The sequence below is a fragment of the Amia ocellicauda genome, unplaced genomic scaffold, assembly GCF_036373705.1.
Source record: "Amia ocellicauda isolate fAmiCal2 unplaced genomic scaffold, fAmiCal2.hap1 HAP1_SCAFFOLD_168, whole genome shotgun sequence".
NCBI classification, from domain to species: Eukaryota; Metazoa; Chordata; class Actinopteri; order Amiiformes; family Amiidae; genus Amia; species Amia ocellicauda.
In genome coordinates this window covers 87819-114585 of record NW_027102731.1, presented here as the reverse complement: position 1 = coordinate 114585, position 26767 = coordinate 87819, and the positions used below count along the sequence as shown (strand labels likewise).

Here is a 26767-nt window from a genome sequence, read left to right as displayed (position 1 = left end):
TACAATTCTTCAATTATATCTCCTCCAGACTGAAAGAGAGTATTAAGAGCTACGATGAAGTTACCCAGGAGACGTAAAAAGCTTGCAGCACCTGGTATTTCCAGGAGGTCAACAATCCAAGTACTGACCAGGCCCTGCCCCGTTTAGCTTCCGAGATCTGACGAGATTGGGGGCATTTAGGACGGTGTGGCCGCAAGCCAAGAGGCCTGGCTGCATGATGTCTCTTTAAGGCTGGCGGGTATTGACGGAACTTCTAGCAAAGAAAAAAAAAAAAGAAAAACGGAGGCAAAAATATCAGTGCAGCAAAGGGTGTTGAAAGTTGCCGGGTACGTGTACAATGCTTCAATTATATCTCCCCCAGACAGAAAGAGAGTATTAAGAGCTACGATAAAGTTACCCAGGAGAAGTAAAAAGCTTGCAGCACCTGGTATTTCCAGGAGGTCACCCATCCAAGTACTGACCAGGCCCTGCCCCTTTTAGCTTCCGAGATCTGACGAGATCGGACGCATTCAGGACGGTGTGGCCACAAGCCAAGACGCCTGGCTGCATGATGTCTCTTAAAGGTTGGTGGGTATTGACGGAACTTCCAGCAGAAAAAAAAAAAAGAAAAAGAAAAATGGAGGCAAAAATATCAGTGCAGCAATGGGTGTTGAAAGTTGCCGGGTACGTGTACAATACCTCAATTATATCTCCTCCAGACAGAAAGAGAGTATTAAGAGCTACGATAAAGTTACCCAGGAGAAGTAAAAAGCTTGCAGCACCTGGTATTTCCAGGAGGTCTCCCATTTAAGTACTGACCAGGTCCTGCCCCGTTTAGCTTCCGAGATCTGACGAGATCGGGCGCATTCAGGACGGTGAAGCCACAAGCCGAGAAGCCTGGCTGCATGATGTCTCTTAAAGGTTGGCGGGTATTGACGGAACTTCCAGCAGAAAAAAAAAAAAAGAAAAAGAAAAATGGATGGAAAAATATCAGTGCAGCAAAGGGTGTTGAAAGTAGCCGGGTACGTGTGCAATACTTCAATTATATCTCCTCCAGACTGAAAGAGAGTATTAAGAGCTACGATGAAGTTACCCAGGAGACGTAAAAAGCTTGCAGCACCTGGTATTTCCAGGAGGTCACCCACCCAAATACTGACCAGACCCTGTCCCGTTTAGCTTCCGAGATCTGATGAGATTGGGCGCGTTCAGGACGGTGTGGCCGCAAACCAAGAGGCCTGGCTGCATGATGTCTCTTAAAGGCTGGCGGGTATTGACGGAATTTCCAGCATAAAAAAAAAAAAAAAAAAATAGAAAAATGGAGGGAAAAATATCAGTGCAGCAAAGGGTGTTGAATGTAGCCGGGTACGTGTACAATTCTCCAATTATATATCCTCCAGACTGAAAGAGAGTATTAAGAGCTACGATGAAGTTACCCAGGAGACGTAAAAAGCTTGCAGCACCTGGTATTTCCAGGAGTTCACCCTTCCAAGTACTGACCAGGCCCTGCCCCGTTTAGAATCTGAGATATGACGAGATCAGGCGCGTTCAGGACGGTGTGGCCGCAAACCAAGAGGCCTGGCTGCATGATGTCTCTTAAAGGCTGGCGGGTATTGACGGAACTTCCATCAAAAAAAAAAAAAGAAAAACGGAGGGAAAAATATCAGTGCAGCAAAGGGTGTTGAAAGTAGCCGGGTTCGTGTACAATACTTCAATTATATCTCCTCCAGACAGAAAGAGAGTATTAAGAGCTACGATGAAGTTACCCAGGAGACGAAAAAGCTTGCAGCACCTGGTATTTCCAGGAGGTCTCCCATCCAAGTACTGACCAGGCCCTGCCCCGTTTAGTTTCCGAGATCTGACGAGATCGGGCGCGTTAAGGACGGTGTGGCAGCAAGCCAAGAGGCTTGGCTGCATGATGTCTCTTAAAGGCTGGCGGGTATTGACGGAACTTCCAGCAGAAAAAAAAAGAAAAATGAAAAATGGAGGGAAAAATATCAGTGCAGCAAAGGGTGTTGAAAGTAGCCGGGTACGTGTACAATTCTTCAATTATTTATCCTCCAGACTGAAAGAGAGTATTAAGAGCTACGATGAAGTTACCCAGGAGACGTAAAAAGCTTGCAGCACCTGGTATTTCCAGTAGTTCACCCATCCAAGTACTGACCAGGCCCTGCCCCATTTAGAAACTGAGATATGACGAGATCGGGCGCGTTCAGGACGGTGTGGCCGCAAACCAAGAGGCCTGGCTGCATGATGTCTCTTAAGGGCTGGTGGGTATTGACGGAACTTCCAGACCCAAAAAAAAAAAAAAGAAAAATAGACGGAAAAATATCAGTGCAGCAAAGGGTGTTGAAAGTAGCCGGGTACGTGTACAATACTTCAATTATATCTCCTCCAGACAGAAAGAGAGTATTAAGAGCTACGATGAAGTTACCCAGGAAACGTTAAAAGCTTGCAGCACCTGGTATTTCTAGGAGGTCTCCCATCCAAGTACTGACCAGGCCCTGCCCCGTTTAGCTACCGAGATCTGACGAGATCGGGCGCATTCAGGACAGTGTGGCCACAAGCCGAGAGGCCTGGCAGCATGATGTCTCTTAAAGGTTGGCGGGTATTGATGAAACTTCCAGCAAAAAAAAAAAAAAAAAAAAAAAAGAAAAATGGATGGAAAAATATCAGTGCAGCAAAGGGTGTTGACAGTAGCTGGGTACGTGTACAATACTTAAATTATATCTCCTCCAGACAGAAAGAGAGTATTAAGAGCTACGATAAGGTTACCCAGGAGACGTAAGAAGCTTGCAGCACCTGGTATTTCCTGGATGTCACCCATCCAAATAATGACCAGGCCCTGCCACGTTTTGCTTCTATGATCTGACAAGATCGGGCGCGTTCAGGACGGTGTGGCCGCAAGCCAAGAGGCCTGGCTGCATGATGTCTCTTAAAGGCTGGCGGGTATTGACGAACTTCCAGAAAAAATAAAAAAGTAAAAGAAAAATGGAGGGAAAAATATCAGTGCATCAAAGGGAGTTGAAAGTATTCGGGTACTTGTACAATTCTTCAAATTTATCTCCTCCAGACAGAAAGAGAGTATTAAGAGCTACGATGAAGTTACCCAGGAGACGTAAAAAGCTTGCAGCACCTGGTATTTCTAGGAGGTCACCCATCCAAGTACTGACCAGGCCCTGTCCCGTTTAGCTTTTGAGATCTGATGAGATCGGGCGCGTTCAGGACGGTGTGGCTGCAAGCCAAGAGGTCTGGCTGCATGATGTCTCTTAAAGGCTGGAGGGTATTGACGGAACTTCCAGCAAAGAACAAAAGAAAAAAGAAAAATGAAGGGAAAAATATCAGTGCAGCAAAGGGTGTTGAAAGTAGCCGGGTACGTGTACAATACTTCAATTATATCTCCTCCAGACAGAAAGAGAGTATTAAGAGCTACGATGAAGTTACCCAGGAGACGAAAAAGCTTGCAGCACCTGGTATTTCCAGTAGTTCACCCATCCAAGTACTGACCAGGCCCTGCCCCATTTAGAAACTGAGATATGACGAGATCGGGCGCGTTCAGGACGGTGTGGCCGCAAGCCAAGATGCCTGGCTGCATGATGTCTCTTAAAGTCTGACGGGTATTGACGGAACTTCCAGCAAAAAAAAAAAAGATAAAAGAAAAATGGAGGGAAAAAGATCAGTGCAGCAAAGGGTGTTGAAAGTAGCCGGGTACGTGTACAATACTTCAAATATATCTCCTCCAGACAGAAAGAGAGTACTAAGAGCTACGATGAAGTTACCCAGGAGACGAAAAAGCTTGCAGCACCTGGTATTTCCAGTAGGTCACCCGTCCAAGTAGTGACCAGGCCCTGCCCCGTTTAGCTTCCGAGATCTGACGAGATCGGGCGCGTTCAGGACGGTGTGGCCGCAAGCCGAGAGTCCTGGCTGCATGATGTCTCTTAAAGGCTGGAGGGTATTGACGGAACTTCCAGCAAAGAACAAAAGAAAAAAGAAAAATGGAGGGAAAAATATCAGAGCAAGCAAAGGGTGTTGAAAGTAGCCGGGTACGTGTACAATTCTTCAATAATATCTCCTCCAGACTGAAAGAGAGTATTAAGAGCTACGATGAAGTTACCCAGGAGACGTAAAAAGCTTGCAGCACCTGGTATTTCCAGGAGGTCTTCCATCCAAGTACTGACCAGGCCCTGCCCCGTTTAGTTTCCGAGATCTGACGAGATCGGGCGCGTTCAGGACGGTGTGGCTGCAAGCCAAGAGGTCTGGCTGCATGATGTCTCTTAAAGGCTGGAGGGTATTGACGGAACTTCCAGCAAAAAAGAATTAATAAATAATTAGAAAAATGGAGGGAAAAAGATCAGTGCAGCAAAGGGTGTTGAAAGTAGCCGGGTACGTGTACAATACTTCAAATATATCTCCTCCAGACAGAAAGAGAGTATTAAGAGCTACGATGAAGTTACCCAGGAGACGTAAAAAGCTTGCAGCACCAGGTATTTCCAGGAGGTCACCCATTAAAGTACTGACCAAGCCCTGGCCCGTTTAGCTTCCGAGATCTGACGAGATCGGGCGCGTTCAGGACGGTGTGGCCGCAAGCCGAGAGTCCTGGCTGCATGATGTCTCTTAAAGGCTGGAGGGTATAGACGGAACTTCCAGCAAAGAACAAAAGAAAAAAGAAAAATGGAGGGAAAAATATCAGTGCAGCAAAGGGTGTTGAAAGTAGCCGGGTATGTGTACAATTCTTCAATAATATCTCCTCCAGACTGAAAGAGAGTATTAAGAGCTACGATGAAGTTACCCAGGAGACGTAAAAAGCTTGCAGCACCTGGTATTTCCAGGAGGTCTTCCATCCAAGTACTGACCAGGCCCTGCCCCGTTTAGTTTCCGAGATCTGACGAGATCGGGCGCGTTCAGGACGGTGTGGCTGCAAGCCAAGAGGTCTGGCTGCATGATGTCTCTTAAAGGCTGGAGGGTATTGACGGAACTTCCAGCAAAGAACAAAAGAAAAAAGAAAAATGGAGGGAAAAATATCAGAGCAAGCAAAGGGTGTTGAAAGTAGCCGGGTACGTGTACAATTCTTCAATAATATCTCCTCCAGACTGAAAGAGAGTATTAAGAGCTACGATGAAGTTACCCAGGAGACGTAAAAAGCTTGCAGCACCTGGTATTTCCAGGAGGTCTCACATTCAAGTACTGACCAGGTCCTGCCCCGTTTAGCTTCCGAGATCTGACGAGATCGGGCGCGTTCAGGACGGTGTGGCCGCAAGCCAAGAGGCCTGGCTGCATGATGTCTCTTAAAGGCTGGCGGGTATTGACTGAACTTCCAGCAAGAAAAATAAAAAAAATAAAAATGGAGGGAAAAATATCAGTGCAGCAAAGGGTGTTGAAAGTAGCCTGGTACGTGTACAATACATCAATTATATCTCCTCCAGACACATAGAGAGTATTAAGAGCTACGATAAAGTTACCCAGGAGACGTAAAAAGCTTGCAGCACCTGGTATTTCCAGGAGGTCTCACATTCAAGTACTGACCAGGTCCTGCCCCGTTTAGCTTCCGAGATCTAACGAGATCGGGCGCGTTCAGGACGGTGTGGCCGCAAGCCAAGAGGCCTGGCTGCATGATGTCTCTTAAACGCTGGAGGGAATTGATGGAACTTCCAGCAAGAAAAAAAAAAAAAAAAATAGAAAAATGGAGGGAAAAATATCAGTGCAGCAAAGGGTGTTGAAAGCAGCTGGGTACGTGTACAATTCTTCAATTATATCTCCTGCAGACAGAAAGAGAGTATTAAGAGCTACGATGAAGTTACCCAGGAGACGTAAAAAGCTTACAGCACCTGGTATTTCTAGGAGGTCTCCAATCCAAGTACTGACCAGGCCCTGCCCCGTTTAGCTTCCGTGATCTGACGAGATCGGGCGCATTCAGGACTGTGTGGCCACAAGCCGAGAGGCCTGGCTGCATGATGTCTCTTAAAGGTTGGCGGGTATTGACGAACTTCCAGCAAAAAAAAAAAAAAAAAAAAAGAAAAAAGAAAAATGGATGGAAAAATATCAGTGCAGCAAAGGGTGTTGACAGTAGCTGGGTACGTGTACAATACTTCAATTATATCTCCTCCAGACAGATAGAGAGTATTAAGAGCTACAATAAAGTTACCCAGGAGACGTAAAAGCTTGCAGCACCAGGTATTTCCAGGAGGTCTCACATTCAAGTACTGACCAGGTCCTGCCCCGTTTAGCTTCCGAGATATGACGAGATCGGGCACGTTCAGGACGGTGTGGCCGCAATCCGAGATGTCTGGCTGCATGATGTCTCTTAAAGGCTGGCGGGTATTGACGGAACATCCAAAAAAAAAAAAAAAAAAAGAAAAAAGAAAAACGGAGGGAAAAATATCAGTGCAGTAAAGGGTGTTGAAAGTAGCCGGGTACGTGTTCATTACTTCAATCATATCTCCTTCAGAAAGAAAGAGAGTATTAAGAGCTACGATGAAGTTACCCAGGAGACATAAAAAGCTTGCAGTACCTGGTTTTTCCAGGAGGTCACCCATCCAAATACTGACCAGGCCCTGCCACGTTTTGCTTCCAAGATCTAACAAGAACGGGCGCGTTCAGGACGGTGTGGCCGCAAGCCAAGCGGCCTGGCTGCATGATGTCTCTTAAAGGCTGGAGGGTAATGACGGAACTTCCAGCAAAAAAAAAAAAAAAAAAAAGAAAAATGGAGGGAAAAATATCAGTGCAGCAAAGGCTGTTGATAGTAGCTGGGTACGTGTACAATTCCTCAATTATAACACCTCCAGACAGATAGAGAGTATTAAGAGCTACGATGAAGTTACCCAGGAGACGTAAAAAGCTTGCAGCACCTGGTATTTCCAGGAGGTCACCCATCCAAGTCGTAACCAGGCCCTGTACCCTTTAGCTTCCGAGACCTGATGAGATCGGGCGCGTTCAGGATGGTGTGGCCGCAAGCCAAAAAGTCTGCCTGCATGAAGTCTCTTAAAGGCTGGCGGGTATTGACGGAACTTCTAGCAAAAAAAAAAAAAAATTAAAAAATATAAAAATGGAGGGAAAAATATCAGTGCAGCAAAGGGTGTTGAAAGTAGCCGGGTACGTGTACAATTCTTCAATTATAACACCTCCAGACAGATAGAGAGTATTAAGAGCTACGATGAAGTTACCCAGGAGACGTAAAAAGCTTGCAGCACCTGGTATTTCCAGGAGGTCACCCATCCAAGTACTGACCACGCCCTGCCCCGTTTAGCTTCAGAGATCTGACGAGATCGGGCGCGTTCAGGACGCTGTGGCCGCAAGCCAAGAAGCCCGGCTGCATGATGTATCTTAAAGGCACGAGGGTATTGACGGAACTTCCAGCAAAAAAAAAAAGAAAAAAGAAAAATCGAGGGAAAAATATCAGTGCAGCAAAGGGTGTTGAAAGTAGCCAGGTACGTGTATTTTTCTTCAATTATATCTCCTCTAGACAGATAGAGAGTATTAAGAGCTACGATGAAGTTACCCAGTAGACGTAAAAAGCTAGCAGCACCTGGCATTTCCAGGAGGTCACTCATTCAAGCACTAACCAGGTCCTGTCCCGTTTAGCTTCCGAGATCTGACGAGATCAGGCGCGTTCAGGATGGTGTGGCCGAAAGCCAAGCGGTCTGGCTGCATGATGTCCCCAAAAGGCTGGCGGGTATTGACGGAATTTCCACCTAAAAAAAGAAAAAAAGAAAAAATATAAAAATGGAGGGAAAAATATCAGTGCAGCAAAGGGTGTTGAAAGTAGCCGGGTACGTGTACAATTCTTCAATTATATCTCCTCCAGACTGAAAGACAATATTAAGAGCTACGATGAAGTTACCCAGGAGACGTAAAAAGCTTGCAGCACCAGGTATTTCCAGGACGTCACCCATCCAAGTACTGACCAGACCTTGCCCTGTTTAGCTTCCGAGATCTGACGAGATCGGGCGCATTCAGGACGGTGTGGCCGCAAGCCAAAAAGCCTGGCTGCATGATGTCTCTTAAAGGCTGGCGGGTATTGACGGAACTTCTAGCAAAAAAAAAAAAAAAATTAAAAAAAACAGAAAAACGGAGGGAAAAATATCAGTGCAGCAAAGGGTGCTGAAAGTAGCCGGGTACGTGTACAATTCTTCAATTATATCTCCTCCAGACTGAAAGAGAGTATTAAGAGCTACGATGAAGTTACCCAGGAGACGTAAAAAGCTTGCAGCACCTGGTATTTCCAGGACGTCACCCATCCAAATACTGACCACGCCCTGCCCCGTTTAGCTTCCGAGATCTGACGAGATCGGGCACGTTCAGGACGCTGTGGCCGCAAGCCAAGAAGCCCGCCTGCATGATGTATCTTAAAGGCACGAGGGTATTGACGGAACTTCCAGCAAAAAAAAAAAGAAAAAAGAAAAATCGAGGGAAAAATATCAATGCAGCAAAGGGTGTTGAAAGTAGCCAGGTACGTGTAATTTTCTTCAATTATATCTCCTCCAGACAGAAAGAGAGTATTAAGAGCTACGATGAAGTTACCCAGTAGACGTAAAAAGCTAGCAGCACCTGGCATTTCCAGGAGGTCACTCATTCAAGCACTAACCAGGTCCTGTCCCGTTTAGCTTCCGAGATCTGACAAGATCAGGCGCGTTCAGGATGGTGTGGCCGAAAGCCAAGCGGTCTGGCTGCATGATGTCCCCTAAAGGCTGGCGGGTATTGACGGAATTTCCAGCTAAAAAAAGAAAAAAAGAAAAAATATAAAAATGGAGGGAAAAATATCAGTGCAGCAAAGCGTGTTGAAAGTAGCCGGGTACGTGTACAACAATTCAATTATATCTCCTCCAGTCAGAAAGAGAGTATTAAGAGCTACGATAAAGTTACCCAGGAGACGTAAAAAGCTTGCAGCACCAGGTATTTCCAGGAGGTCTCACATTCAAGTAATGACCAGGCCCTGCCCCGATTAGCTTCCGAGATCTGACGAGATCGGGCGCGTTCAGGACGCTGTGGCCGCAAGCCAAGAAGCCCGGCTGCATGATGTATTTTAAAGGCACGAGGGTATTGATGGAACTTCCAGCAAAAAAAAAAAGAAAAAAGAAAAATCGAGGGAAAAATATCAGTGCAGCAAAGGGTGTTGAAAGTAGCCTTGTACGTGTATTTTTCTTCAATTATATCTCCTCCAGACAGAAAGAGAGTATTAAGAGCTACGATGAAGTTACCCAGTAGACGTAAAAAGCTAGCAGCACCTGGCATTTCCAGGAGGTCACTCATTCAAGCACTAACCAGGTCCTGTCCCGTTTAGCTTCCGAGATCTGACGAGATCAGGCGCGTTCAGGATGGTGTGGCCGAAAGCCAAGCGGTCTGGCTGCATGATGTCCCCAAAAGGCTGGCGGGTATTGACGGAATTTCCATATAAAAAAAGAAAAAAAGAAAAAATAAAAAAATGGAGGGAAAAATATCAGTGCAGCAAAGGGTGTTGAAAGTAGCCGGGTACGTGTACAATTCTTCAATTATATCTCCTCCAGACTGAAAGACAATATTAAGAGCTACGATGAAGTTACCCAGGAGACGTAAAAAGCTTGCAGCACCAGGTATTTCCAGGAGGTCACCCATCCAAGTACTGACCAGACCTTGCCCCGTTTAGCTTCCGAGATCTGACGAGATCGGGCGCATTCAGGACGGTGTGGCCGCAAGCCAAAAAGCCTGGCTGCATGATGTCTCTTAAAGGCTGGCGGGTATTGACGGAACTTCTAGCAAAAAAAAAAAAAAAATTAAAAAAAACAGAAAAACGGAGGGAAAAATATCAGTGCAGCAAAGGGTGCTGAAAGTAGCCGGGTACGTGTACAATTCTTCAATTATATCTCCTCCAGATTTAAAGAGAGTATTAAGAGCTACGATGAAGTTACCCAGGAGACGTAAAAAGCTTGCAGCACCTGGTATTTCCAGGATGTCACCCATCCAAGTACTGACCAGGACCTGCCCCGTTTAGCTTCCGAGATCTGACGAGATCGGGCGCGTTCAGGACGCTGTGGCCGCAAGCCGAGAAGCCTGGCTGCATGATGTATCTTAAAGGCACGAGGGTATTGACGGAACTTCTAGCAAAAAAAAAAAAAAAATTAAAAAAAACAGAAAAACGGAGGGAAAAATATCAGTGCAGCAAAGGGTGCTGAAAGTAGCCGGGTACGTGTACAATTCTTCAATTATATCTCCTCCAGATTTAAAGAGAGTATTAAGAGCTACGATGAAGTTACCCAGGAGACGTAAAAAGCTTGCAGCACCTGGTATTTCCAGGAGGTCACCCATCCAAGTACTGACCAGGACCTGCCCCATTTAGCTTCCGAGATCTGACGAGATCGGGCGCGTTCAGGACGCTGTGGCCGCAAGCCGAGAAGCCTGGCTGCATGATGTATCTTAAAGGCACGAGGGTATTGACGGAACTTCTAGCAAAAAAAAAAAAAAAAAAGAAAAATGGAGGGAAAAATATCAGTGCAGCAAAGGCTGTTGAAAGTAGCAGGGTACGTGTACAATTTCTCAATTATAACACCTCCAGACAGATAGAGAGTATTAAGAGCTACGATGAAGTTACCCAGGAGACGTAAAAGCTTGCAGCACCAGGTATTTCCAGGAGGTCTCCCATCCAAGTACTGACCAGGCCCTGCCCCGTTTAGTTTCAGAGATCTGACGAGATCGGGCGCATTCAGTACGGTGTGGCCACAAGCCGAGAGTCCTGGCTGCATGATGTCTCTAAAAGACTGGCGGGTATTGACGGAACTTCCAGCAATAAAAAAAAAAAAAAAGAAATAGAAAAATGGAGGGAAAAATATCAGTGCAGCAAAGGGTGTTGAAAGTAGCAGGGTACGTGTACAATTCTTCAATTATATCTCCTGCAGACAGAAAGAGAGTATTAAGAGCTACGATGAAGTTACCCAGGAGACGTAAAAAGCTTGCAGCACCTGGTATTTCTAGGAGGTCTCCCATCCTAGTACTGAACAGGTCCTGCCCCGTTTATCGTCTGAGATCTGACGATATTGGGCGTCTTCAGGACGGTGTGGCCTCAAGCCAAGAGGCCAGGCTGCATGATGTCTCTTAAAGGCTGGCGGGTTATGATGGAACTTCCAGCAAAAAACAAAAGAAAAAAGAAAAATGGAGGGAAAAATATCAGTGCAGCAAAGCGTGTTGAAGGTAGCCGGGTACGTGTACAATTCTTCAATTATATCTCCTCCAGACAGATAGAGAGTATTAAGAGCTACGATAAAGTTACCCAGGAGACGTAAAAGGCTTGCAGCACCTGGTATTTCTAGGAGGTCTCCCATCCAAGTACTGACCAGGCCCTGCCTCGTTTAGCTTCCAAGATCTAACGAGATCGGGCGAGTTCAGGATGGTGTGGCCGCAAGCCGAAATGCCTGGCTGCATGATGTCTCTTAAAGGTTGGCGGGTATTGACGGAACTTCCAGCAAAAAAAATAAATAAAAAAAGAAAAAAGAAAAATGGATGGAAAAATATCAGTGCAGCAAAGGGTGTTGACAGTAGCTGGATACGTGTACAATACTTCAATTATATCTCCTCCAGACAGAGAGAGAGTACTAAGAGCTACGATAAAGTTACCCAGGATACGTAAAAGCTTGCAGCACCTGGTATTTCCAGGAGGTCTCACATTCAAGTACTGACCAGGTCCTGCCCCGTTTAGCTTCCGAGATCTGACGATATCATGCGCATTCAGGACGGTGTGGCCGAAAGCCGAGAGGCCCGGCTGCATGATGTCTCTTTAAGGCTGGCGGGTATTGACGGAACTTCCAGCAAAAAAAAAAGAAAAAAGAAAAATGGAGGGAAAAATATCAGTGCAGCAAAGGGTTTTGAAAGTAGCCGGGTACGTGTACAATTCTTCAATAATATCTCCTACAGACTGAAAGAGAGTATTAAGAGCTATGATGAAGTTACCCAGGAGACGTAAAAAGCTTGCAGCACCTGGTATTTCCAGGAGGTCTCACATCCAAGTACTGACCAGGCCCTGCCCCGTTAGCTTCCGAGATCTGATGAGATCGGGCGCGTTCAGGACGGTGTGGCCGCAAGCCAAGAGGCCTGGCTGCATGATGACTCTTAAAGGCTGGCGGGTATTGACGGAACTTCCAGCAAAAAATAAAAAATAAATAAATAGAAAAATGGAGGGAAAAATATCAGTGCAGGACAGGGTGTTGAAAGTAGCCGGGTACATGTACAATTCTTCAATTATATCTCCTCCAGACTGAATGAGAGTATTAAGAGCTACGCTGAAGTTACCCAGGAGATGTAAAAAGCTTTCAGCACCTGGTATTTCCAGGAGGTCACCCATTCAATTACTGACCAGGCCCTGCCCAGTTTTTCTTCCGAGATCTGACGAGATCTTGCGTCTTCAGGACGGTGTGGCCTCAAGCCAAGAGGCCTGGCTGCATGATGTCTCTTAAAGGCTGGAGGGTATTGATGGAACTTCCAGCAAAAAACAAAAGAAAAAAGAAAAATGGAGGGAAAAATATCAGTGCAGCAAAGCGTGTTGAAGGTAGCCGGGTACGTGTACAATTCTTCAATTATATCTCCTCCAGACAGATAGAGAGTATTAAGAGCTACGATAAAGTTACCCAGGAGACGTAAAAGCTTGCAGCACCAGGTATTTCCAGGAGGTCTCACATTCAAGTACTGACCAGGTCCTGCCCCGTTTAGCTTCCGAGATCTGACGAGATCGGGCGCGTTCAGGACGATGAGGCCGCAAGCCGAGATGTCTGGCTGCATGATGTCTCTTAAAGGCTGGCGGGTATTGATGGAATTTCCAGCAAAAAAGAAAAAAAAAAAATAGAAAAATGGAGGGAAAAATATCAGTGCAGGAAAGGGTGTTGAAAGTAGCCGGGTACGTGTACAATTCTTCAATTATATCTCCTGGAGACAGAAAGAGAGTATTAAGAGCTACGATGAAGTTACCCTGGAGACGTAAAAGCTAGCAGCACCAGGTATTTCCAGGAGGTCTCACATTCATGTACTGACCAGGTCCTGCCCCATTTAGCTTCCGAGATCTGACGAGATCGGGCGCGTTCAGGATGGTGTGGCCGCAAGCCGAGATGCCTGGCTGCATGATGTCTCTGAAAGGCTGGCGGGTATTGACGGAACTGCCAGCAAAAAAAAAAAAGAAAAATAGAGGGAAATATACCAGTGCAGCAAAGGGTGTTGAAAGTAGCCGGGTACGTGTACAATTCTTCAATTATATCTCCTGGAGACAGAAAGAGAGTATTAAGAGCTACGATGAAGTTACCCAGGAGACGTAAAAAGCTTGCAGCACCTGGTATTTCTAGGAGGTCTCCCATCCAAGTACTGACCAGGCCCTGCCCCGTTTTGCTTCCGAGATCTGACGAGATCGGGCGCATTCAGGATGGTGTGGCCGCAAGCCGAGAGGCCTGGCTGCATGATGTCTCTTAAAGGTTGGCGGGTATTGACGGAACTTCCAGCAAAAAAAAAAAAAAAAAAAAATGGAAAATGGAGGGAAAAATATCAGTGCAGCAAAGGCTGTTGAAAGTAGCCGGGTACGTGTACAATTCTTCAATTATATCTCCTGGAGACAGAAAGAGAGTATTAAGAGCTACGATGAAGTTACCCTGGAGACGTAAAAGCTAGCAGCACCAGGTATTTCCAGGAGGTCTCACATTCATGTACTGACCAGGTCCTGCCCCGTTTAGCTTCCGAGATCTGACGAGATCGGGCGCGTTCAGGATGGTGTGGCCGCAAGCCGAGATGCCTGGCTGCATGATGTCTCTTAAAGGCTGGCGGGTATTGACGGAACTGCCAGCAAAAAAAAAAAAGAAAAATAGAGGGAAATATACCAGTGCAGCAAAGGGTGTTGAAAGTAGCCGGGTACGTGTACAATTCTTCAATTATATCTCCTGGAGACAGAAAGAGAGTATTAAGAGCTACGATGAAGTTACCCAGGAGACGTAAAAAGCTTGCAGCACCTGGTATTTCTAGGAGGTCTCCCATCCAAGTACTGACCAGGCCCTGCCCCGTTTTGCTTCCGAGATCTGACGAGATCGGGCGCATTCAGGATGGTGTGGCCGCAAGCCGAGAGGCCTGGCTGCATGATGTCTCTTAAAGGTTGGCGGGTATTGACGGAACTTCCAGAAAAAAAAAAAAAGAAAAAAAGAAAAAAGAAAAATGGATGGAAAAATATCAGTGCAGCAAAGGGTGTTGACAGTAGCTGGATACGTGTACAATACTTCAATTATATCTCCTCCAGACAGAGAGAGAGTATTAAGAGCTACGATAAAGTTACCCAGGAGACGTAAAAGCTTGCAGCACTAGGTATTTCCAGGAGGTCTCACATTCATGTACTGACCAGGTCCTGCCCCGTTTAGCTTCCGAGATCTGACGAGATCGGGCGCGTTCAGGATGGTGTGACCGCAAGCCGAGATGCCTGGCTGCATGATGTCTCTTAAAGGCTGGCGGGTATTGACGGAACTTCCAGCAAAAAAAAAAAAAAAAAAAAATGGAAAATGGAGGGAAAAATATCAGTGCAGCAAAGGCTGTTGAAAGTAGCCGGGTACGTGTACAATACTTCAATTATATCTCCTCCAGACAGATAGAGAGTATTAAGAGCTACGATGAAGTTTCCCAGGAGACGTAAAAAGCTTGCAGCACCAGGTATTTCCAGGAGGTCTCCCATCCAAGTACTGACGAGGCCCTGCCCCGTTTAGCTTCCGAGATCTGACGAGATCGGGCGCGTTCAGGACGGTGTGGCCGCAAGCCAAGAGGCCGGGCTGCATGATGTCTCTTAAAGGCTGGCGGGTATTGACGGAACTTCCAGCAAAAAATAAAAAATAAATAAATAGAAAAACGGAGGGAAAAATATCAGTGCAGGACAGGGTGTTGAAAGTAGCCGGGTACATGTACAATTCTTCAATTATATCTCCTCCAGACTGAATGAGAGTATTAAGAGCTACGCTGAAGTTACCCAGGAGATGTAAAAAGCTTTAAGCACCTGGTATTTCCAGGAGGTCACCCATCCAATTACTGACCAGGACCTGCCCAGTTTTTCTTCCGAGATCTGACGAGATCTTGCGTCTTCAGGACGGTGTGGCCTCAAGCCAAGAGGCCTGGCTGCATGATGTCTCTTAAAGGCTGGAGGGTATTGATGGAACTTCCAGCAAAAAACAAAAGAAAAAAGAAAAATGGAGGGAAAAATATCAGTGCAGCAAAGCGTGTTGAAGGTAGCCGGGTACGTGTACAATTCTTCAATTATATCTCCTCCAGACAGATAGAGAGTATTAAGAGCTACGATAAAGTTACCCAGGAGACGTAAAAGCTTGCAGCACCAGGTATTTCCAGGAGGTCTCACATTCAAGAAATGACCAGGTCCTGCCCCGTTTAGCTTCCGAGATCTGACGAGATCGGGCGCGTTCAGGACGGTGTGGCCGAAAGCCGAGAGGCCCGGCTGCATGATGTCTCTTTAAGGCTGGCGGGTATTGACGGAACTTCCAGCAAAAAAAAAAAGAAAAAAGAAAAATGGAGGGAAAAATATCAGTGCAGCAAAGGGTTTTGAAAGTAGCCGGGTACGTGTACAATTCTTCAATAATATCTCCTACAGACTGAAAGAGAGTATTAAGAGCTATGATGAAGTTACCCAGGAGACGTAAAAAGCTTGCAGCACCTGGTATTTCCAGGAGGTCTCACATCCAAGTACTGACCAGGCCCTGCCCCGTTAGCTTCCGAGATCTGATGAGATCGGGCGCGTTCAGGACGGTGTGGCCGCAAGCTAAGAGGCCTGGCTGCATGATGTCTCTTAAAGGCTGGCGGGTATTGACGGAACTTCCAGCAAAAAATAAAAAATAAATAAATAGAAAAATGGAGGGAAAAATATCAGTGCAGGACAGGGTGTTGAAAGTAGCCGGGTACATGTACAATTCTTCAATTATATCTCCTCCAGACTGAATGAGAGTATTAAGAGCTACGCTGAAGTTACCCAGGAGATGTAAAAAGCTTTCAGCACCTGGTATTTCCAGGAGGTCACCCATTCAATTACTGACCAGGCCCTGCCCAGTTTTTCTTCCGAGATCTGACGAGATCTTGCGTCTTCAGGACGGTGTGGCCTCAAGCCAAGAGGCCTGGCTGCATGATGTCTCTTAAAGGCTGGAGGGTATTGATGGAACTTCCAGCAAAAAACAAAAGAAAAAAGAAAAATGGAGGGAAAAATATCAGTGCAGCAAAGCGTGTTGAAGGTAGCCGGGTACGTGTACAATTCTTCAATTATATCTCCTCCAGACAGATAGAGAGTATTAAGAGCTACGATAAAGTTACCCAGGAGACGTAAAAGCTTGCAGCACCAGGTATTTCCAGGAGGTCTCACATTCAAGTACTGACCAGGTCCTGCCCCGTTTAGCTTCCGAGATCTGACGAGATCGGGCGCGTTCAGGACGGTGTGGCCGCAAGCCGAGATGTCTGGCTGCATGATGTCTCTTAAAGGCTGGCGGGTATTGATGGAATTTCCAGCAAAAAAAAAAAAAAAAAAATAGAAAAATGGAGGGAAAAATATCAGTACAGGAAAGGGTGATGAAAGTAGCCGGGTACGTGTACAATTCTTCAATTATATCTCCTGGAGACAGAAAGAGAGTATTAAGAGCTACGATGAAGTTACCCTGGAGACGTAAAAAGCTTGCAGCACCTGGTATTTCTAGGAGGTCTCCCATCCAAGTACTGACCAGGCCCTGCCCCGTTTAGCTTCCGAGATCTGACGAGATCGGGCACGTTCAGGACGGTGTGGCCACAAGCCGAAAGGGCTGGCTGCATGATGTCTCTTAAAGGTTGGCGGGTATTGACGGAACTTCCAGCAAAAAAAAAAAAAAAAAATGGATGGAAAAATATCAGTGCAGCAAGGGGTGTTGACAGTAGCTGGGTACGTGTACAATACTTTAATTATATCTCCTCCAGACAGATAGAGAGTATTAAGAGCTACGATAAAGTTACCCAGGAGACGTAAAAGCTTGCAGCACCAGGTATTTCCAGGAGGTCTCACATTCATGTACTGACCAGGTCCTGCCCCGTTTAGCTTCCGAGATCTGACGAGATCGGGCGCGTTCAGGATGGTGTGGCCGCAAGCCGAGATGCCTGGCTGCATCATGTCTCTTAAAGGCTGGCGGGTATTGACGGAACTGCCAGCAAAAAAAAAAAGAAAAATAGAGGGATATATACCAGTGCTGCAAAGGGTGTTGAAAGTAGCCGGGTACGTGTACAATTCTTCAATTATATCTTCTCCAGAGAGAAAGAGAGTATTAAGAGCTACGATGAAGTTCCCCAGGAGACATAAAAAGCTGGCAGCACCTGGTATTTCCAGGAGGTCTCACATTTAAGTACTGACCAGGTCCTGCCCCGTTTAGCTTCCGAGATCTGACAAGATCGGGCAAGATCGGGCGCGTTCAGGACGGTGTGGCCGCAAGCCGAGATGTCTGGCTGCATGATGTCTCTTAAAGGCTGGCGGGTATTGACGGAATTTCCAGCAAAAAAAAAAAAAAAAAAAAAGAAAAATGGAGGGAAAAATATCAGTGCAGGAAAGGGTGTTGAAAGTAGCCGGGTACGTGTACAATTGTTCAATTATATCTCCTGGAGACAGAAAGAGAGTATTAAGAGCTACGATGAAGTTACCCAGGAGACGTAAAAACCTTGCAGCACCTGGTATTTCTAGGAGGTCTCCCATCCAAGTACGACCAGGCCCTGCCCCGTTTAGCTTCCGAGATCTGACGAGATCGGGCGCATTCAGGACGGTGTGGCCACAAGTCAAAAGGCCTGGCTGCATGATGTCTCTTAAAGGTTGGCAGGTATTGACGGAACTTCCAGCAAAAAACAAAAAAAAAAAAAAAAAAAGAAAAATGGATGGAAAAATATCAGTGCAGCAAAGGGTGTTGACAGTAGCTGGGTACGTGTACAATTCTTCAATTATATCTCCTCCAGACAGATAGAGAGAATTAAGAGCTACGATAAAGTTACCCAGGAGACGTAAAAGCTTGCAGCACCAGGTATTTCCAGGAGGTCTCCCATCCAAGTACTGACCAGGTCCTGCCCAGTTTAGCTTCCGAGATCTTACGAGATTGGGCGCGTTCAAGACGGTGTGGCCACAAGCCGAGAGGCCTGGCTGCATGATGTCTCTTAAAGATTGGCGGGTATTGACGGAACTTCCAGCAAAAAAAAAAAAAAAAAAAAAAAAAAAAAAGAAAAATGGATGGAAAAATATCAGTGCAGCAAAGGGTGTTGACAGTAGCTGGGTACGTGTACAATACTTCATTTATATCTCCTCCAGAAAGATAGAGAGTATTAAGAGCTACGATAAAGTTACCCAGGAGACGAAAAAGCTAGCAGCACCAGGTATTTCCAGGAGGACTCACATTCATGTACTGACCAGGTCCTGCCCCGTTTAGCTTCCGAGATCTGACGAGATCGGGCGCATTCAGGACGGTGTGGCCACAAGCCGAAAGGCCTGGCTGCATGATGTCTCTTAAAGGCTGGCGGGTATTGACGGAACTGCCAGCAAAAAAAAAAAAGAAAAATAGAGGGAAATATACCAGTGCAGCAAAGGGTGTTGAAAGTAGCCGGGTACGTGTACAATTCTTCAATTATATCTTCTCCAGACAGAAAGAGAGTATTAAGAGCTACGATGAAGTTCCCCAGGAGACGTAAAAAGCTGGCAGCACCTGGTATTTCCAGGAGGTCTCACATTTAAGTACTGACCAGGTCCTGCCCCGTTTAGCTTCCGAGATCTGACAAGATCGGGCGCGTTCAGGACGGTGTGGCCGGCAATTCGAGATATCTGGCTGCATGATGTCTCTTAAAGGCTAGCGGGTATTGACGGAATTTCCAGCAAAAAAAATAAAAATAAAAAAGAAAAATGGATGGAAAAATATCAGTGCAGCAAAGGGTGTTGACAGTAGCTGGGTACGTGTACAATACTTCAATTATATCTCCTCCAGACAGATAGAGAGTATTAAGAGCTACGATAAAGTTACCCAGGAGACGTAAAAGCTTGCAGCACCAGGTATTTCCAGGAGGTCTCACATTCATGTACTGACCAGGTCCTGCCCCGATTAGCTTCCGAGATCTGACGAGATCGGGCGCGTTCAGGATGGTGTGGCCGCAAGCCGAGATGCCTGGCTGCATGATGTCTCTTAAAGGCTGGCGGGTATTGACGGAACTGCCAGCAAAAAAAAAAAGAAAAATAGAGGGAAATATACCAGTGCAGCAAAGGGTTTTGAAAGTAGCCGGGTACGTGTACAATTCTTCAATAATATCTCCTACAGACTGAAAGAGAGTATTAAGAGCTATGATGAAGTTACCCGGGAGACGTAAAAAGCTTGCAGCTCCTGGTATTTCCAGGATGTCACCCATCCAAGTACTGACCAGGCCCTGCCCCGTTAGCTTCCAAGATCTGACGAGATCGGGCGAGTTCAGGATGGTGTGGCCGCAAGCCAAGAGGCCTGGCTGCATGATAAATCTCATAAAGGCTGGCGGGTATTGACGGAATTTCCAGCAAAAAAAAAAAAAAAAAAAATAGAAAAATGGAGGGAAAAATATCAGTACAGGAAAGGGTGTTGAAAGTAGCCGGGTACGTGTACAATTCTTCAATTATATCTGCTGGAGACAGAAAGAGAGTATTAAGAGCTACGATGAAGTTACCCAGGAGACGTAAAAGGCTCGCAGCACCTGGTATTTCTAGGAGGTCTCCCATCCAAGTACTGACCAGGCCCTGCCCCGTTTAGCTTCCGAGATCTGACGAGATCGGGCGCATTCAGGACGGTGTGGCCGCAAGCCAAAAGGCCTGGCTGCATGATGTCTCTTAAAGGTTGGCGGGTATTGACGGAACTTCCAGCAAAAAAAAAAAAAAAAAAAAAAATGGATGGAAAAATATCAGTGCAGCAAAGGGTGTTGACAGTAGCTGGATACGTGTACAATACTTCAATTATATCTCCTCCAGACAGAGAGAGAGTATTAAGAGCTACGATAAAGTTACCCAGGAGACGTAAAAGCTTGCAGCACTAGGTATTTCCAGGAGGTCTCACTTTCATGTACTGACCAGGTCCTGCCCCGTTTAGCTTCCGAGATCTGACGAGATCGGGCGCGTTCAGGATGGTGTGGCCGCAAGCCGAGATGCCTGGCTGCATCATGTCTCTTAAAGGCTGGCGGGTATTGACGGAACTGCCAGCAAAAAAAAAAAGAAAAATAGAGGGATATATACCAGTGCTGCAAAGGGTGTTGAAAGTAGCCGGGTACGTGTACAATTCTTCAATTATATCTTCTCCAGAGAGAAAGAGAGTATTAAGAGCTACGATGAAGTTCCCCAGGAGACATAAAAAGCTGGCAGCACCTGGTATTTCCAGGAGGTCTCACATTTAAGTACTGACCGGGTCCTGCCCCGTTTAGCTTCCGAGATCTGACAAGATCGGGCAAGATCGGGCGCGTTCAGGACGGTGTGGCCGCAAGCCGAGATGTCTGGCTGCATGATGTCTCTTAAAGGCTGGCGGGTATTGACGGAATTTCCAGCAAAAAAAAAAAAAAAAAAAAGAAAAATGGAGGGAAAAATATCAGTGCAGGAAAGGGTGTTGAAAGTAGCCGGGTACGTGTACAATTGTTCAATTATATCTCCTGGAGACAGAAAGAGAGTATTAAGAGCTACGATGAAGTTACCCAGGAGACGTAAAAAGCTTGCAGCACCTGGTATTTCTAGGAGGTCTCCCATCCAAGTACTGACCAGGCCCTGCCCCGTTTAGCTTCCGAGATCTGACGAGATCGGGCGCATTCAGGACGGTGTGGCCACAAGTCAAAAGGCCTGGCTGCATGATGTCTCTTAAAGGTTGGCAGGTATTGACGGAACTTCCAGCAAAAAAAAAAAAAAAAAAAAAAAAAGAAAAATGGATGGAAAAATATCAGTGCAGCAAAGGGTGTTGACAGTAGCTGGGTACGTGTACAATTCTTCAATTATATCTCCTCCAGACAGATAGAGAGAATTAAGAGCTACGATAAAGTTACCCAGGAGACGTAAAAGCTGGCAGCACCAGGTATTTCCAGGAGGTCTCCCATCCAAGTACTGACCAGGTCCTGCCCAGTTTAGCTTCCGAGATCTTACGAGATCGGGCGCGTTCAAGACGGTGTGGCCGCAAGCCGAGAGGCCTGGCTGCATGATGTCTCTTAAAGATTGGCGGGTATTGACGGAACTTCCAGCAAAAAAAAAAAAAAAAAAAAAAAAAAAAAAGAAAAATGGATGGAAAAATATCAGTGCAGCAAAGGGTGTTGACAGTAGCTGGGTACGTGTACAATACTTCATTTATATCTCCTCCAGAAAGATAGAGAGTATTAAGAGCTACGATAAAGTTACCCAGGAGACGAAAAAGCTAGCAGCACCAGGTATTTCCAGGAGGACTCACATTCATGTACTGACCAGGTCCTGCCCCGTTTAGCTTCCGAGATCTGACGAGATCGGGCGCATTCAGGACGGTGTGGCCACAAGCCGAAAGGCCTGGCTGCATGATGTCTCTTAAAGGTTGGCGGGTATTGACGGAACTTCCAGCAAAAAAAAAAAAAAAAAATGGATGGAAAAATATCAGTGCAGCAAAGGGTGTTGACAGTAGCTGGGTACGTGTACAATACTTCAATTAAATCTCCTCCAGACAGATAGAGAGTATTAAGAGCTACGATAAAGTTACCCAGGAGACGTAAAAGCTTGCACCACGAGGTATTTCCAGGAGGACTCACATTCGTGTACAGACCAGGTCCTGCCCCGTTTAGCTTCCGAGATCTGACGAGATCGGGCGCGTTCAGGATGGTGTGGCCGCAAGCCGAGATGCCTGGCTGCATGATGTCTCTTAAAGGCTGGCGGGTATTGACATAACTGCCAGCAAAAAAAAAAAAGAAAAATAGAGGGAAAAATACCAGTGCAGCAAAGGGTGTTGAAAGTAGCCGGGTACGTTTACAATTCTTCAATTATATCTTCTCCAGACATAAAGAGAGTATTAAGAGCTACGATGAAGTTCCCCAGGAGACGTAAAAAGCTGGCAGCACCTGGTATTTCCAGGAGGTCTCACATTTAAGTACTGACCAGGTCCTGCCCCGTTTAGCTTCCGAGATCTGACAAGATCGGGCGCGTTCAGGACGGTGTGGCCGGCAAGCCGAGATGTCTGGCTGCATGATGTCTCTTAAAGGCTAGCGGGTATTGACGGAATTTCCAGCAAAAAAATAAAAAAGAAAAAAGAAAAATGGATGGAAAAATATCAGTGCAGCAAAGGGTGTTGACAGTAGTTGGGTACGTGTACAATACTTCAATTATATCTCCTCCAGACAGATAGAGAGTATTAAGAGCTACGATAAAGTTACCCAGGAGACGTAAAAGCTTGCAGCACCAGGTATTTCCAGGAGGTCTCACATTCATGTACTGACCAGGTCCTGCCCCGTTTAGCTTCCGAGATCTGACGAGATCGGGCGCGTTCAGGATGGTGTGGCCGCAAGCCGAGATGCCTGGCTGCATGATGTCTCTTAAAGGCTGGCGGGTATTGACATAACTGCCAGCAAAAAAAAAAAAGAAAAATAGAGGGAAAAATACCAGTGCAGCAAAGGGTGTTGAAAGTAGCCGGGTACGTGTACAATTCTTCAATTATATCTCCTGGAGACAGAAAGAGAGTATTAAGAGCTACGATGAAGTTACCCAGGAGACGTAAAAAGCTTGCAGCACCTGGTATTTCTAGGAGGTCTCCCATCCAAGCACTGATCAGGCCCTGCCCCGTTTAGCTTCCGAGATCTGACGAGATCAGGCGCATTCAGGACGGTGTGGCCACAAGCCGAAAGGCCTGGCTGCATGATGTCTCTAAAGGTTGGCGGGTATTGACGGAACTTCCAGCAAAAAAAAAAAAGAAAAAAAGAAAAAAGAAAAATGGATGGAAAAATATCAGTGCAGCAAAGGGTGTTGACAGTAGCTGGATACGTGTACAATACTTCAATTATATCTCCTCCAGACAGAGAGAGAGTATTAAGAGCTACGATAAAGTTACCCAGGAGATGTAAAAGCTTGCAGCACTAGGTATTTCCAGGAGGTCTCACTTTTATGTACTGACCAGGTCCTGCCCCGTTTAGCTTCCGAGATCTGACGAGATCGGGCGCGTTCTGGATGGTGTGGCCGCAAGCCGAGATGCCTGGCTGCATGATGTCTCTTAAAGGCTGGCGGGTATTGACATAACTGCCAGCAAAAAAAAAAAAGAAAAATAGAGGGAAAAATACCAGTGCAGCAAAGGGTGTTGAAAGTAGCCGGGTACGTTTACAATTCTTCAATTATATCTTCTCCAGACATAAAGAGAGTATTAAGAGCTACGATGAAGTTACCCAGGAGACGTAAAAAGCTTGCAGCACCTGGTATTTCTAGGAGGTCTCCCATCCAAGTACTGACCAGGCCCTGCCCCGTTTAGCTTCCGAGATCTGACGAGATCGGGCGCGTTCAGGATGGTGTGGCCACAAGCCGAGATGCCTGGCTGCATGATGTCTCTTAAAGGCTGGCGGGTATTGACATAACTGCCAGCAAAAAAAAAAAAGAAAAATAGAGGGAAAAATACCAGTGCAGCAAAGGGTGTTGAAAGTAGCCGGGTACGTGTACAATTCTTCAATTATATCTCCTGGAGACAGAAAGAGAGTATTAAGAGCTACGATGAAGTTACCCAGGAGACGTAAAAAGCTTGCAGCACCTGGTATTTCTAGGAGGTCTCCCATCCAAGCACTGACCAGGCCCTGCCCCGTTTAGCTTCCGAGATCTGACGAGATCGGGCGCATTCAGGACGGTGTGGCCACAAGCCGAAAGGCCTGGCTGCATGATGTCTCTAAAGGTTGGCGGGTATTGACGGAACTTCCAGCAAAAAAAAAAAAGAAAAATAGAAAAAAGAAAAATGGATGGAAAAATATCAGTGCAGCAAAGGGTGTTGACAGTAGCTGGATACGTGTACAATACTTCAATTATATCTCCTCCAGACAGAGAGAGAGTATTAAGAGCTACGATAAAGTTACCCAGGAGATGTAAAAGCTTGCAGCACTAGGTATTTCCAGGAGGTCTCACTTTCACGTACTGACCAGGTCCTGCCCCGTTTAGCTTCCGAGATCTGACGAGATCGGGCGCGTTCAGGATGGTGTGGCCGCAAGCCGAGATGCCTGGCTGCATGATGTCTCTTAAAGGCTGGCGGGTATTGACATAACTGCCAGCAAAAAAAAAAAAGAAAAATAGAGGGAAAAATACCAGTGCAGCAAAGGGTGTTGAAAGTAGCCGGGTACGTTTACAATTCTTCAATTATATCTTCTCCAGACATAAAGAGAGTATTAAGAGCTACGATGAAGTTACCCAGGAGACGTAAAAAGCTTGCAGCACCTGGTATTTCTAGGAGGTCTCCCATCCAAGTACTGACCAGGCCCTGCCCCGTTTAGCTTCCGAGATCTGACGAGATCGGGCGCGTTCAGGACGATGTGGCCGCAAGCCGAGATGCCTGGCTGCATGATGTCTCTTAAAGGCTGGCGGGTATTGACGGAACTGCCAGCAAAAAAAAAAAGAAAAATAGAGGGAAATATACCAGTGCAGCAAAGGGTGTTGAAAGTAGCCGGGTACGTGTACAATTCTTCAATTATATCTCCTGGAGACAGAAAGAGAGTATTAAGAGCTACGATGAAGTTACCCAGGAGATGTGAAAAGCTTGCAGCACCTGGTATTTCTAGGAGGTCTCCCATCCAGGTACTGACCAGGCCCTGCCCCGTTTAGCTTCCGAGATCTGACGAGATCGGGTGCATTCAGGACGGTGTGGCCACAAGCCAAAAGGCCTGGCTGCATGATGTCTCTTAAAGGTTGGCGGGTATTGACGGAACTTCCAGCAAAAAAAAAAAAAAAAAAAAGAAAAATGGATGGAAAAATATCAGTGCAGCAAAGGGTGTTGACAGTAGCTGGATACGTGTACAATACTTCAATTATATCTCCTCCAGACAGAGAGAGAGTATTAAGAGCTACGATAAAGTTACCCAGGAGACGTAAAAGCTTGCAGCACTAGGTATTTCCAGGAGGTCTCACTTTCATGTACTGACCAGGTCCTGCCCCGTTTAGCTTCCGAGATCTGACGAGATCGGGCGCGTTCAGGATGGTGTGGCCGCAAGCCGAGATGCCTGGCTGCATGATGTCTCTTAAAGGCTGGCGGGTATTGACGGAACTGCCAGCAAAAAAAAAAAGAAAAATAGAGGGAAATATACCAGTGCAGCAAAGGGTGTTGAAAGTAGCCGGGTACGTGTACAATTCTTCAATTATATCTTCTCCAGACAGAAAGAGAGTATTAAGAGCTACGATGAAGTTCCCCAGGAGACGTAAAAAGCTGGCAGCACCTGGTATTTCCAGGAGGTCTCACATTTAAGTACTGACCAGGTCCTGCCCCGTTTAGCTTCCGAGATCTGACAAGATCGGGCGCGTTCAGGACGGTGTGGCCGGCAATTCGAGATATCTGGCTGCATGATGTCTCTTAAAGGCTAGCGGGTATTGACGGAATTTCCAGCAAAAAAAAGAAAAATAAAAAAGAAAAATGGATGGAAAAATATCAGTGCAGCAAAGGGTGTTGACAGTAGCTGGGTACGTGTACAATACTTCAATTATATCTCCTCCAGACAGAGAGAGAGTATTAAGAGCTACGATAAAGTTACCCAGGAGACGTAAAAGCTTGCAGCACTAGGTATTTCCAGGAGGTCTCACTTTCATGTACTGACCAGGTCCTGCCCCGTTTAGCTTCCGAGATGTGACGAGATCGGGCGCGTTCAGGATGGTGTGGCCGCAAGCCGAGATGCCTGGCTGCATGATGTCTCTTAAAGGCTGGCGGGTATTGACGGAACTGCCAGCGAAAAAAAAAAAAGAAAAATAGAGGGAAATATACCAGTGCAGCAAAGGGTGTTGAAAGTAGCCGGGTACGTGTACAATTCTTCAATTATATCTCCTGGAGACAGAAAGAGAGTATTAAGAGCTACGATGAAGTTACCCAGGAGACGTAAAAAGCTTGCAGCACCTGGTATTTCTAGGAGGTCTCCCATCCAAGTACTGACCAGGCCCTGCCTCGTTTAGCTTCCGAGGTCTGACGAGATCGGGCGCTTTCAGGATTGTGTGGCCGCAAGCCGAGATGTCTGGCTGCATGATGTCTCTTAAAGGCTGGCGGGTATTGACGGAACTGCCAGCAAAAAAAAAAAGAAAAATAGAGGGAAATACACTCACCTAAAGGATTATTAGGAACACCATACTAATACTGTGCTTGACCCCCTTTCGCCTTCAGAACTGCCTTAATTCTACGTGGCATTGATTCAACAAGGTGCTGAAAGCATTCTTTAGAAATGTTGGCCCATATTGATAGGATAGCATCTTGCAGTTGATGGAGATTTGTGGGATGCACATCCAGGGCACGAAGCTCCCGTTCCACCACATCCCAAAGATGCTCTATTGGGTTGAGATCTGGTGACTGTGGGGGCCAGTTTAGTACAGTGAACTCATTGTCATGTTCAAGAAACCAATTTGAAATGATTCAACCTTTGTGACATGGTGCATTATCCTGCTGGAAGTAGCCATCAGAGGATGGGTACATGGTGGTCATAAAGGGATGGACATGGTCAGAAACAATGCTCAGGTAGGCCGTGGCATTTAAACGATGCCCAATTGGCACTAAGGGGCCTAAAGTGTGCCAAGAAAACATCCCCCACACCATTACACCACCACCAGCAGCCTGCACAGTGGTAACAAGGCATGATGGATCCATGTTCTCATTCTGTTTACGCCAAATTCGGA

At 46.2% G+C, this 26767-nt stretch overlaps 18 non-coding genes and 56 pseudogenes across 18 annotated transcripts; all 74 read right to left on the bottom strand.

The window, feature by feature from the left end:
- Positions 1-79: 79 nt before the first annotated feature.
- On the bottom strand, positions 80-198 carry LOC136723732 (uncharacterized; annotated as a pseudogene).
- A 214-nt stretch (positions 199-412) lies between these two features.
- On the bottom strand, positions 413-531 carry LOC136723850 (5S ribosomal RNA). The gene has a single exon (XR_010806809.1). It is a non-coding gene; the product is annotated as a 5S ribosomal RNA (ribosomal RNA).
- A 218-nt stretch (positions 532-749) lies between these two features.
- LOC136723679 (uncharacterized) lies at positions 750-868 on the bottom strand (annotated as a pseudogene).
- Positions 869-1087: 219 nt separating this feature from the next.
- On the bottom strand, positions 1088-1206 carry LOC136723820 (5S ribosomal RNA). Its single transcript, XR_010806782.1, has one exon. It is a non-coding gene; the product is annotated as a 5S ribosomal RNA (ribosomal RNA).
- A 221-nt stretch (positions 1207-1427) lies between these two features.
- Positions 1428-1546, bottom strand: LOC136723783 (uncharacterized; annotated as a pseudogene).
- Positions 1547-1756: 210 nt separating this feature from the next.
- On the bottom strand, positions 1757-1875 carry LOC136723664 (uncharacterized; annotated as a pseudogene).
- A 550-nt stretch (positions 1876-2425) lies between these two features.
- Positions 2426-2544, bottom strand: LOC136723852 (5S ribosomal RNA). The gene has a single exon (XR_010806811.1). It is a non-coding gene; the product is annotated as a 5S ribosomal RNA (ribosomal RNA).
- A 556-nt stretch (positions 2545-3100) lies between these two features.
- Positions 3101-3219, bottom strand: LOC136723831 (5S ribosomal RNA). The gene has a single exon (XR_010806792.1). It is a non-coding gene; the product is annotated as a 5S ribosomal RNA (ribosomal RNA).
- A 550-nt stretch (positions 3220-3769) lies between these two features.
- LOC136723657 (uncharacterized) lies at positions 3770-3888 on the bottom strand (annotated as a pseudogene).
- Positions 3889-4105: 217 nt separating this feature from the next.
- LOC136723845 (5S ribosomal RNA) lies at positions 4106-4224 on the bottom strand. The gene has a single exon (XR_010806805.1). It is a non-coding gene; the product is annotated as a 5S ribosomal RNA (ribosomal RNA).
- A 221-nt stretch (positions 4225-4445) lies between these two features.
- Positions 4446-4564, bottom strand: LOC136723829 (5S ribosomal RNA). Its single transcript, XR_010806790.1, has one exon. It is a non-coding gene; the product is annotated as a 5S ribosomal RNA (ribosomal RNA).
- A 216-nt stretch (positions 4565-4780) lies between these two features.
- Positions 4781-4899, bottom strand: LOC136723844 (5S ribosomal RNA). The gene has a single exon (XR_010806804.1). It is a non-coding gene; the product is annotated as a 5S ribosomal RNA (ribosomal RNA).
- Positions 4900-5116: 217 nt separating this feature from the next.
- On the bottom strand, positions 5117-5235 carry LOC136723666 (uncharacterized; annotated as a pseudogene).
- Positions 5236-5450: 215 nt separating this feature from the next.
- On the bottom strand, positions 5451-5569 carry LOC136723678 (uncharacterized; annotated as a pseudogene).
- Positions 5570-5789: 220 nt separating this feature from the next.
- On the bottom strand, positions 5790-5908 carry LOC136723772 (uncharacterized; annotated as a pseudogene).
- Positions 5909-6132: 224 nt separating this feature from the next.
- LOC136723765 (uncharacterized) lies at positions 6133-6251 on the bottom strand (annotated as a pseudogene).
- A 221-nt stretch (positions 6252-6472) lies between these two features.
- On the bottom strand, positions 6473-6591 carry LOC136723742 (uncharacterized; annotated as a pseudogene).
- Positions 6592-6809: 218 nt separating this feature from the next.
- Positions 6810-6928, bottom strand: LOC136723731 (uncharacterized; annotated as a pseudogene).
- Positions 6929-7151: 223 nt separating this feature from the next.
- LOC136723707 (uncharacterized) lies at positions 7152-7270 on the bottom strand (annotated as a pseudogene).
- A 216-nt stretch (positions 7271-7486) lies between these two features.
- LOC136723764 (uncharacterized) lies at positions 7487-7605 on the bottom strand (annotated as a pseudogene).
- A 223-nt stretch (positions 7606-7828) lies between these two features.
- LOC136723686 (uncharacterized) lies at positions 7829-7947 on the bottom strand (annotated as a pseudogene).
- A 226-nt stretch (positions 7948-8173) lies between these two features.
- Positions 8174-8292, bottom strand: LOC136723717 (uncharacterized; annotated as a pseudogene).
- A 216-nt stretch (positions 8293-8508) lies between these two features.
- On the bottom strand, positions 8509-8627 carry LOC136723785 (uncharacterized; annotated as a pseudogene).
- A 223-nt stretch (positions 8628-8850) lies between these two features.
- On the bottom strand, positions 8851-8969 carry LOC136723734 (uncharacterized; annotated as a pseudogene).
- A 216-nt stretch (positions 8970-9185) lies between these two features.
- Positions 9186-9304, bottom strand: LOC136723763 (uncharacterized; annotated as a pseudogene).
- A 223-nt stretch (positions 9305-9527) lies between these two features.
- LOC136723835 (5S ribosomal RNA) lies at positions 9528-9646 on the bottom strand. Its single transcript, XR_010806796.1, has one exon. It is a non-coding gene; the product is annotated as a 5S ribosomal RNA (ribosomal RNA).
- A 226-nt stretch (positions 9647-9872) lies between these two features.
- LOC136723710 (uncharacterized) lies at positions 9873-9991 on the bottom strand (annotated as a pseudogene).
- A 226-nt stretch (positions 9992-10217) lies between these two features.
- LOC136723676 (uncharacterized) lies at positions 10218-10336 on the bottom strand (annotated as a pseudogene).
- A 215-nt stretch (positions 10337-10551) lies between these two features.
- LOC136723708 (uncharacterized) lies at positions 10552-10670 on the bottom strand (annotated as a pseudogene).
- A 557-nt stretch (positions 10671-11227) lies between these two features.
- LOC136723697 (uncharacterized) lies at positions 11228-11346 on the bottom strand (annotated as a pseudogene).
- Positions 11347-11570: 224 nt separating this feature from the next.
- LOC136723803 (uncharacterized) lies at positions 11571-11689 on the bottom strand (annotated as a pseudogene).
- Positions 11690-11904: 215 nt separating this feature from the next.
- On the bottom strand, positions 11905-12022 carry LOC136723681 (uncharacterized; annotated as a pseudogene).
- A 221-nt stretch (positions 12023-12243) lies between these two features.
- On the bottom strand, positions 12244-12362 carry LOC136723810 (uncharacterized; annotated as a pseudogene).
- A 215-nt stretch (positions 12363-12577) lies between these two features.
- Positions 12578-12696, bottom strand: LOC136723719 (uncharacterized; annotated as a pseudogene).
- A 218-nt stretch (positions 12697-12914) lies between these two features.
- On the bottom strand, positions 12915-13033 carry LOC136723740 (uncharacterized; annotated as a pseudogene).
- Positions 13034-13243: 210 nt separating this feature from the next.
- LOC136723799 (5S ribosomal RNA) lies at positions 13244-13362 on the bottom strand. The gene has a single exon (XR_010806777.1). It is a non-coding gene; the product is annotated as a 5S ribosomal RNA (ribosomal RNA).
- Positions 13363-13581: 219 nt separating this feature from the next.
- Positions 13582-13700, bottom strand: LOC136723724 (uncharacterized; annotated as a pseudogene).
- Positions 13701-13910: 210 nt separating this feature from the next.
- On the bottom strand, positions 13911-14029 carry LOC136723787 (5S ribosomal RNA). The gene has a single exon (XR_010806776.1). It is a non-coding gene; the product is annotated as a 5S ribosomal RNA (ribosomal RNA).
- Positions 14030-14253: 224 nt separating this feature from the next.
- LOC136723735 (uncharacterized) lies at positions 14254-14372 on the bottom strand (annotated as a pseudogene).
- A 220-nt stretch (positions 14373-14592) lies between these two features.
- Positions 14593-14711, bottom strand: LOC136723837 (5S ribosomal RNA). Its single transcript, XR_010806798.1, has one exon. It is a non-coding gene; the product is annotated as a 5S ribosomal RNA (ribosomal RNA).
- A 221-nt stretch (positions 14712-14932) lies between these two features.
- LOC136723801 (uncharacterized) lies at positions 14933-15051 on the bottom strand (annotated as a pseudogene).
- Positions 15052-15266: 215 nt separating this feature from the next.
- LOC136723781 (uncharacterized) lies at positions 15267-15385 on the bottom strand (annotated as a pseudogene).
- Positions 15386-15601: 216 nt separating this feature from the next.
- On the bottom strand, positions 15602-15719 carry LOC136723680 (uncharacterized; annotated as a pseudogene).
- Positions 15720-15940: 221 nt separating this feature from the next.
- Positions 15941-16059, bottom strand: LOC136723809 (uncharacterized; annotated as a pseudogene).
- Positions 16060-16274: 215 nt separating this feature from the next.
- LOC136723671 (uncharacterized) lies at positions 16275-16393 on the bottom strand (annotated as a pseudogene).
- A 219-nt stretch (positions 16394-16612) lies between these two features.
- Positions 16613-16731, bottom strand: LOC136723830 (5S ribosomal RNA). The gene has a single exon (XR_010806791.1). It is a non-coding gene; the product is annotated as a 5S ribosomal RNA (ribosomal RNA).
- Positions 16732-16940: 209 nt separating this feature from the next.
- Positions 16941-17059, bottom strand: LOC136723704 (uncharacterized; annotated as a pseudogene).
- Positions 17060-17268: 209 nt separating this feature from the next.
- LOC136723794 (uncharacterized) lies at positions 17269-17397 on the bottom strand (annotated as a pseudogene).
- Positions 17398-17616: 219 nt separating this feature from the next.
- Positions 17617-17734, bottom strand: LOC136723684 (uncharacterized; annotated as a pseudogene).
- Positions 17735-17957: 223 nt separating this feature from the next.
- LOC136723709 (uncharacterized) lies at positions 17958-18076 on the bottom strand (annotated as a pseudogene).
- A 227-nt stretch (positions 18077-18303) lies between these two features.
- On the bottom strand, positions 18304-18422 carry LOC136723747 (uncharacterized; annotated as a pseudogene).
- Positions 18423-18632: 210 nt separating this feature from the next.
- On the bottom strand, positions 18633-18751 carry LOC136723778 (uncharacterized; annotated as a pseudogene).
- Positions 18752-18970: 219 nt separating this feature from the next.
- LOC136723714 (uncharacterized) lies at positions 18971-19089 on the bottom strand (annotated as a pseudogene).
- Positions 19090-19298: 209 nt separating this feature from the next.
- On the bottom strand, positions 19299-19416 carry LOC136723751 (uncharacterized; annotated as a pseudogene).
- A 222-nt stretch (positions 19417-19638) lies between these two features.
- LOC136723701 (5S ribosomal RNA) lies at positions 19639-19757 on the bottom strand. Its single transcript, XR_010806768.1, has one exon. It is a non-coding gene; the product is annotated as a 5S ribosomal RNA (ribosomal RNA).
- Positions 19758-19971: 214 nt separating this feature from the next.
- LOC136723754 (uncharacterized) lies at positions 19972-20090 on the bottom strand (annotated as a pseudogene).
- A 209-nt stretch (positions 20091-20299) lies between these two features.
- On the bottom strand, positions 20300-20428 carry LOC136723796 (uncharacterized; annotated as a pseudogene).
- A 218-nt stretch (positions 20429-20646) lies between these two features.
- Positions 20647-20765, bottom strand: LOC136723832 (5S ribosomal RNA). Its single transcript, XR_010806793.1, has one exon. It is a non-coding gene; the product is annotated as a 5S ribosomal RNA (ribosomal RNA).
- A 222-nt stretch (positions 20766-20987) lies between these two features.
- Positions 20988-21106, bottom strand: LOC136723685 (uncharacterized; annotated as a pseudogene).
- A 227-nt stretch (positions 21107-21333) lies between these two features.
- Positions 21334-21452, bottom strand: LOC136723746 (uncharacterized; annotated as a pseudogene).
- A 209-nt stretch (positions 21453-21661) lies between these two features.
- On the bottom strand, positions 21662-21780 carry LOC136723812 (uncharacterized; annotated as a pseudogene).
- Positions 21781-21990: 210 nt separating this feature from the next.
- On the bottom strand, positions 21991-22110 carry LOC136723770 (uncharacterized; annotated as a pseudogene).
- A 218-nt stretch (positions 22111-22328) lies between these two features.
- LOC136723703 (uncharacterized) lies at positions 22329-22447 on the bottom strand (annotated as a pseudogene).
- Positions 22448-22657: 210 nt separating this feature from the next.
- On the bottom strand, positions 22658-22776 carry LOC136723692 (uncharacterized; annotated as a pseudogene).
- A 223-nt stretch (positions 22777-22999) lies between these two features.
- Positions 23000-23118, bottom strand: LOC136723773 (uncharacterized; annotated as a pseudogene).
- A 210-nt stretch (positions 23119-23328) lies between these two features.
- LOC136723762 (5S ribosomal RNA) lies at positions 23329-23447 on the bottom strand. The gene has a single exon (XR_010806773.1). It is a non-coding gene; the product is annotated as a 5S ribosomal RNA (ribosomal RNA).
- A 210-nt stretch (positions 23448-23657) lies between these two features.
- Positions 23658-23776, bottom strand: LOC136723853 (5S ribosomal RNA). Its single transcript, XR_010806812.1, has one exon. It is a non-coding gene; the product is annotated as a 5S ribosomal RNA (ribosomal RNA).
- Positions 23777-23999: 223 nt separating this feature from the next.
- On the bottom strand, positions 24000-24118 carry LOC136723752 (uncharacterized; annotated as a pseudogene).
- Positions 24119-24328: 210 nt separating this feature from the next.
- Positions 24329-24447, bottom strand: LOC136723821 (5S ribosomal RNA). Its single transcript, XR_010806783.1, has one exon. It is a non-coding gene; the product is annotated as a 5S ribosomal RNA (ribosomal RNA).
- Positions 24448-24656: 209 nt separating this feature from the next.
- LOC136723665 (5S ribosomal RNA) lies at positions 24657-24775 on the bottom strand. The gene has a single exon (XR_010806765.1). It is a non-coding gene; the product is annotated as a 5S ribosomal RNA (ribosomal RNA).
- A 217-nt stretch (positions 24776-24992) lies between these two features.
- Positions 24993-25111, bottom strand: LOC136723753 (uncharacterized; annotated as a pseudogene).
- A 209-nt stretch (positions 25112-25320) lies between these two features.
- Positions 25321-25439, bottom strand: LOC136723777 (uncharacterized; annotated as a pseudogene).
- A 219-nt stretch (positions 25440-25658) lies between these two features.
- On the bottom strand, positions 25659-25777 carry LOC136723807 (uncharacterized; annotated as a pseudogene).
- A 211-nt stretch (positions 25778-25988) lies between these two features.
- LOC136723691 (uncharacterized) lies at positions 25989-26107 on the bottom strand (annotated as a pseudogene).
- Between the last annotated feature and the right edge of the window lie 660 nt (positions 26108-26767).